General features: G+C 38.3%; 1 pseudogene; it reads left to right on the top strand.

Annotated features, from left to right (window-relative positions):
* Window positions 1-1582: 1582 nt before the first annotated feature.
* LOC127665176 (uncharacterized) lies at window positions 1583-5641 on the top strand (annotated as a pseudogene).
* Window positions 5642-6374: the final 733 nt, after the last annotated feature.

Raw genomic sequence — 6374 nt, 5'->3', positions numbered from 1 at the left:
CTCAGAAAATTGGAAATAGTTCTGAGGACCCAGCTATATTACTCCTAGGCATATACACAAGAGATTCTCCAACATACAATCAGAACACATGCTCCACTGTGTTCATAGAAGCCTTATTTATAGTAGTCAGAAGTTAGAAACAACCCAGATGTTCCTAAACATCTGGAATGGATACAGAAAATGTGATACATTTAGTACTACTCAGCTATTAAAAACAATGACTCTATGAAATTTGCAGGCAATGGATGGAACTAGAAAATATCATTCTGAGTGAGGTAACTCAGTCACAAAAGAACACACTGTTAAGTGGATATTAGGCAAGAAGATCAGAATACCCACAATACAACTCACAAACCATATGAAGCTCAAGAAGACTGAAGAAAGCAATATGTATGTGTGTACCCTATTGGTGATATGCCACAATCACCTTTAATAACTATTTAGCACTCTCTACTTTTATTTTGTTCTTCCCTTCCTCTGCCTGTGTAACCATCAGTCTTCTCTCCATGTTTGTGTGGATGTTTCAGTCCCACTTAGAAGGTGGAACAAAATAGCCATGGGAGGTAGAACAACAGAAGGATCTGGGAGGAAGAGAGCAGAGGGAGGGAAATGGAAGCAGGATCAGTTTTGGGAAGAGACAGGGAAGAAGTACAGAAGGTCAGAAAATTGAACAGAAGTATGTAGTGGGGGAGGGGAACTTGTGGCCACTAGAAAGTCCCATATGCCAGGGAAGCAAGAGGTGCCCAAGACTGAACTGGGATAACATTAGCCAAAATACCCAAAAAAAGGGAGAGAGAACCTGTAGAGACCATATCCAGTGGTTTGGCGTGGCCCTTAGTTGAGGGATGAGCCACCCACCCAAAAATATTAACCCAGAATTGTTCACATCTAAGGAAATGCAAGGATAAAGAGTGGAGCAGAGACTGGAGGAAAAGGCATCCAGAGACTTTCTCACCTAAGAATCCATTCCATCGGCAGACATCAAACACAGACATTATTGCTGATGCCAAGAAACATTCGCTGTTATAGCGATCCCCTGAGAAGCTCTGACAGAGCTTGATCAATACAGATGTGGATGCATGCAGACAACCATTGGACTGAGCACAGGGACCCCAGTGAAGGAGTTAGGGGAAGGACTGAAGGAACTATAGGGGTTTGCTACTCAATAGGAAGAACAACAATACCAACCCACCAGACCCTCACCCTGGGCTCCCAGGGACTAAACCACTAACCAAAGAGAACTCATGGAGGGACCCTTGGCTCCAGCTGCATATGTAGCAGAGGATTGCCTTATCTGTCATCAAAGACAGGGAAGGCCATTGGTCCTGTAGAGGCTGGATGCCCCAACATAGTGGAATGCTAGGGTGGTGAGGTGAGAGTGGGGGGAGGTGGGGGGAGGAGAACCCTCATAGAAGCAAGAGGGAGGGGGATAGGATAAGGGGTATGTGGAGGGGAAACCAAGATAGGGGATAACATTTGAAATGTAAATAAGACTGTGAGTCTTAGGCAAGCTTTCATGGTGCTGCTTTTTCAGCAGCTGCTAGGAGTTTTGAGGAGTGTGGGTGAGCTCAGAATCCATGCCATGTATGCAGTGACCTATGAGGATGTGGATGTGAACTTCTCTCCAGAAGAGTGTGCTTTGCTGGATCCTTCCCAGAAGAGTCTCTACATTGATATGATGTTGGAGACATGCAGGAACCTCACTGCTATCGGTAAGAATGGTACAGATTGGAAAATCACAATACTGAAGAACACTGTCAAAGTTCTAGAAGATCTGGGAGATAGAACATCTACAATTATGGATACAAGCCCTGTGAGAATAAGGGCCATGGAAAGAAGCAATGTACCTTTGCATGTAACAGTTTTCTTCAAACATGTAAAAGAATCCATATTGAAGAGAAACCCTATGAATGTAATCAATACAGTAAAGCCTTTGGAAATTTCCATAGTCTTCCACAACATGAAAAAAAAATCATCCTAGAGAAAAACCATATGAGTGTAATCACTATGGTAAAGCCTACTAAGTCCCAGTTCTCATATACACAAAAGAATCACAAACTTTATGAATATTTGAAGTGTGATAAGGCCTTTGGAAATGCCAATCATCTTCAAAATCATGAGAAACATCATACTCTTGAGAAACTGTTTGAGTGTACTCAACGTAGAAAAGCCTTTGCTTATCGCAGTTATCTTCCAATACACAGAAGAGTTTACACTGGTGAGAAACCATATGAATGCACTCAATGTGGTAAAACTTTTACAAGTCACAGTTATCTCAAAATTCATAAAAGCATTCATACTGGAGAGAAAGCATATGAAATTAATCAATGTAGTAAAGCCTTTGCAAATTTCTATAGTCTTTGACAACATGAAAAATATCATACTAGAGAGAAACCTTGTGAATGTAGTCATTGTGGTAAAACCTTTCCAAGTCCCAGTTTTCTTCAAGTACATGAAAGAACTCATAGGTGAGAAACCATATGAGTGCAATGAATGTGGTAAAGCCTTTATAAGTCACAGTTCTCTTCAGCTACACAAAAGAGTTCATACTGGAGAGAAGCCATATGAACGTACTCTATGTGGAAAAGCCTTTGTAAGTAGAAGCTACCTTGAAGTACACAAAAGAATTCATACTGGAGAGAAGCCATATGAGTGTACTCTATGTGGAAAAGCCTTTGTAAATAGAAGTTATCTTGAAGTACACTAAAGAATTCATACTGGAGAAAAACCATATGAATGTAATGGATGCAGTAAAGCTTTGCAAATTTCTGTAGTCTTCGACAACAGGAAAAAAATAATACTAAACAATGTAGTCAATGCAGTAAAGCCTTTGTAAGTCCTTGTCATCTTCAAATACACCAAATAACTCATACAGGTGAGAAACCCTATGATTACAGTGAATGTGGGAAAGCATTTACATGTCTCGATAATCTTCAAATACACAAAAGAACTCACACAGGCCAGAAACCCTACTGTTGCAGTAAATGTGGTAAAGCATTTACACGTTGTCTCAGTAATCTTCAAATACATGAAAGAACTCACACTGGAGAGAAACCCTATGAATGCAATCAGTGTGGTAAAGCCTTTGCAAGTTGTGCTAGTCTTCAATACCATGAAAAACATCATACTGGAGAGAAACCATATGGATGTAATCAGTGTGGTAAATCCTTTGTAAGTCCCTGTCATCTTCAAATACACCAAAGAACTCACATGGATGAGAAACCCTATGAATGTAATCAGTGTGGCAAAGCCTTTGCAAGTTGTGCTAGTCTTCAGTACCATGAAAAACATCATGCTTGACAGAAACCATATGGATGTAGTCACTGTGGTAAAGGCTTTGCACTTCGCAGTCTTCTTCAAGTACATGAAAGAACTCACACTGGAGAGAAACCACATAAATGTACTCAGTGTGGTAAAGCCACACTTTGTAAGTCATAGTTATCTTCAAATATGCAAAAGATCTCATGCAGGAGAAAAATGGTATGAATGTATTTAATATGGAAAAGTCTTTGTGTATCTCACTAATATTTTCAGGCACAAAAAATTTTGTGCTGGAAAGAAATTCTATGGCAGTACTTGATACAAAGATGACTGAATGGCACCATGAGTAACATAAGGTGACAGACCTGCTTCTGGACACTGTAATCTTGTAATATCATTGTTTACTCTCCTTAGAGTTAATAGTTGCATCCCTGTTAGGATTGAATATAATGTCCAGCCCAGGCCATGTAGGTGGCCATGCTTCTATGGTTGTAGTAGAGACATCGCTTCTAGAGACAACTAATTAGTCTTGTAAAGATTTTACTCTTACATTTAAATATATTCAGGTTTTATGATTCTCCTTCAACAAAGTGTTTAAAGATACAAAAAAGAAATGTAAATAAATAAAATAAGCAATAACAATTAAAAAACAAAACAAAAAAGTCTAAATAAAGGGTGCCATAAGATTTATTAATGTGTAGATAACAACAATTAATCTGCCTTTTTAGCATTTTGTTGCATTTATTCTTCTAAGAATAACAATTATATATACATACACATATATACATATATGTGTATATATAGATAGATATATACATACACACACATATATATACGTACCCTGTTCATGACATGCTATAATCATCTTTAATACCTTTTTAGCATGCTCTACTTTTGTTTTATATATCCCTCCCTCTGTCTGTAGAACCACCAATCTTCTCTCCATGTCTGTAGATTTAACTATTCTGTTTATAATACATAAATTTTTCTCTGCTTTCTTGATAATACCTATTAATATAGACAGATTTGATTTTTTAAAGAACACACACACACACACACACACACACACACTCAATCTATTCTTACAAGAGCTAAGAATCTCATTGCCAAACTCGAGGTCAAAATAAACTGCCCATGTTTTCTCTCAAGGCCTTATTGAGGCCATTATACTTACATTACAGATCTACTTTGAATTAAATTTTATATTTGGTGTGATAATGTAGGAGCCCAATGTGGTTATTTTATATATGAACATACAAATCTTGCCCTAGTAAAAGAGCTTATGGGACTTTCGGGGAGGGGGGGATCCAGGAAAGGGAAAATCACTTGAAATGTAAATAAAGAAAATATTGAATAAAAATAAAAACAAAAAATATACACACACATACACACACACACACACACACACACACACACACAGAGAGAGAGAGAGAGAGAGAGAGAGAGAGAGAGAGAGAGAGAGAGAGAATAAATTGTGTAGATCAGATAATGTGAGTCAATAAGTAAATAACCAGAAAATTACCCATCAAAAACTCCATTAATTTAATGTCAGGAAATTGTTCTTTCCAGAGGTGGGCAGTAAGAAGAGTACAAGTTGGTCCATAGGATCATACACTTGACAAAGCTAATCCAAGACACACTCAGGTAATGTCTTCAATTAGGTAATATTTCCTGTAAGTTTACATGAGGACATATGCCAGTGATGTCATCACAAATGTCCAAAAAACGACAGTGATTTTGATGGTGCTTGTAGCCACATTTGGAGCAGCAAAGAAAAGGAATCTGGATGTATCTTACACAGGACATAAGGAAATCACAGTGTGTGCCAGATACTGAACTGGATTTTGAAAGGTGTGCTGGTGCCTTTCATGTCAACTTGTCAAGAACCACACAAGCTGGCTCTTTAAGGCAAAATGTCCTATACAGGGTAATTTTGAAACCATACTTCTCTTTCTTTTAAAAGCAAACATTCAGCACACACATTAAATAGAAAGTTTAGTCTATTACAATTTTGGTTTCTCTTTTATAAACTGAATTTCTCTGAAAGAAAAATCTGTCTCTAATTCTGCTTTGTCAGGTGGAAAACAATCTCACTTTTGAAAAGTTAACAGCCTGGACCAAACCGGACATTATAAAGAGAACTCATGCTGAGGTTTTGCTTCCAAAATTTAAACTGGAAGAGAAGGAAGGCATGGTGTGCATGTTTCAGCACTTGGAAATGGTGGATGTCTTTCATGGGGACCATGCTGACTTATCAGGAATGTATCCAGAGAGAGGCCTGGGGGTGTCCAAGATTATTCACAAGTGTGTAATGGAGGAGAATGAAGAAGGCACAGAGGCAGCTGCAGCTGCAGCTGATATTAGGTTAACATGTTCTTAAAACAATGTCAATGAAAATGATGTAATTTTCTGTACTGACCACCCCTTCCCCTTTTCATTTGGCACAACAAAACCATCAGCATCCTGTTCTGTGGCAGGTTGTCATCTCCATAAAGGAATATTTACTTGCCATGCACTGACCCAGCCAGGGGAGTCACAACCGAGGGAAAATCAGGGCTTTGGTATTTAGGAAGGCACAGGTGCGGTGAGATGACAGACAGACACACCAGAGAGTGGTTTGAATCTGCTGCAACTTTACTTTTTAGTCATGTATATTTATAGTATATTGAGGAACAGATCGAGGTTGGCACATCTCTAGAAACATTCAAACTATTGCTAAACAAGGTACATTTCTATCTTAATTAGAACAGCAAGTAGACATGACATGATGCCCACAGGAACTCTTACTCTGTGAAGTGTGATCAAAAGCAAACTATGATCATGAACCTCAGACATATAGTGTTTGATCTAACTTGTGGTTACTTATTAAAGTTGTGTTAATAATTAACAGGAGAACTTGGACCTTCAGACCAATTTTTATGCTTAAAGCCTTCTTCTGTCATCAAAAGTCAAAATGCTTTAAAAATGAACATATATACATTACAAGAGCCTTCTCTATTGCCTTGGACAGCAAACACCACAGTGGTCTGGCTCAAGCTAATCTATGTCCATAATCTCAAGAAAATTATAGGTCCTTCTCACCTTCAATGTTTTTTATCTATTACCTTTTTATC

The sequence above is a fragment of the Apodemus sylvaticus genome, chromosome 14, assembly GCF_947179515.1.
Source record: "Apodemus sylvaticus chromosome 14, mApoSyl1.1, whole genome shotgun sequence".
In the NCBI taxonomy this organism is placed as follows: domain Eukaryota; kingdom Metazoa; phylum Chordata; class Mammalia; order Rodentia; family Muridae; genus Apodemus; species Apodemus sylvaticus.
This window is presented reverse-complemented; position numbering and strand designations above follow the sequence as displayed.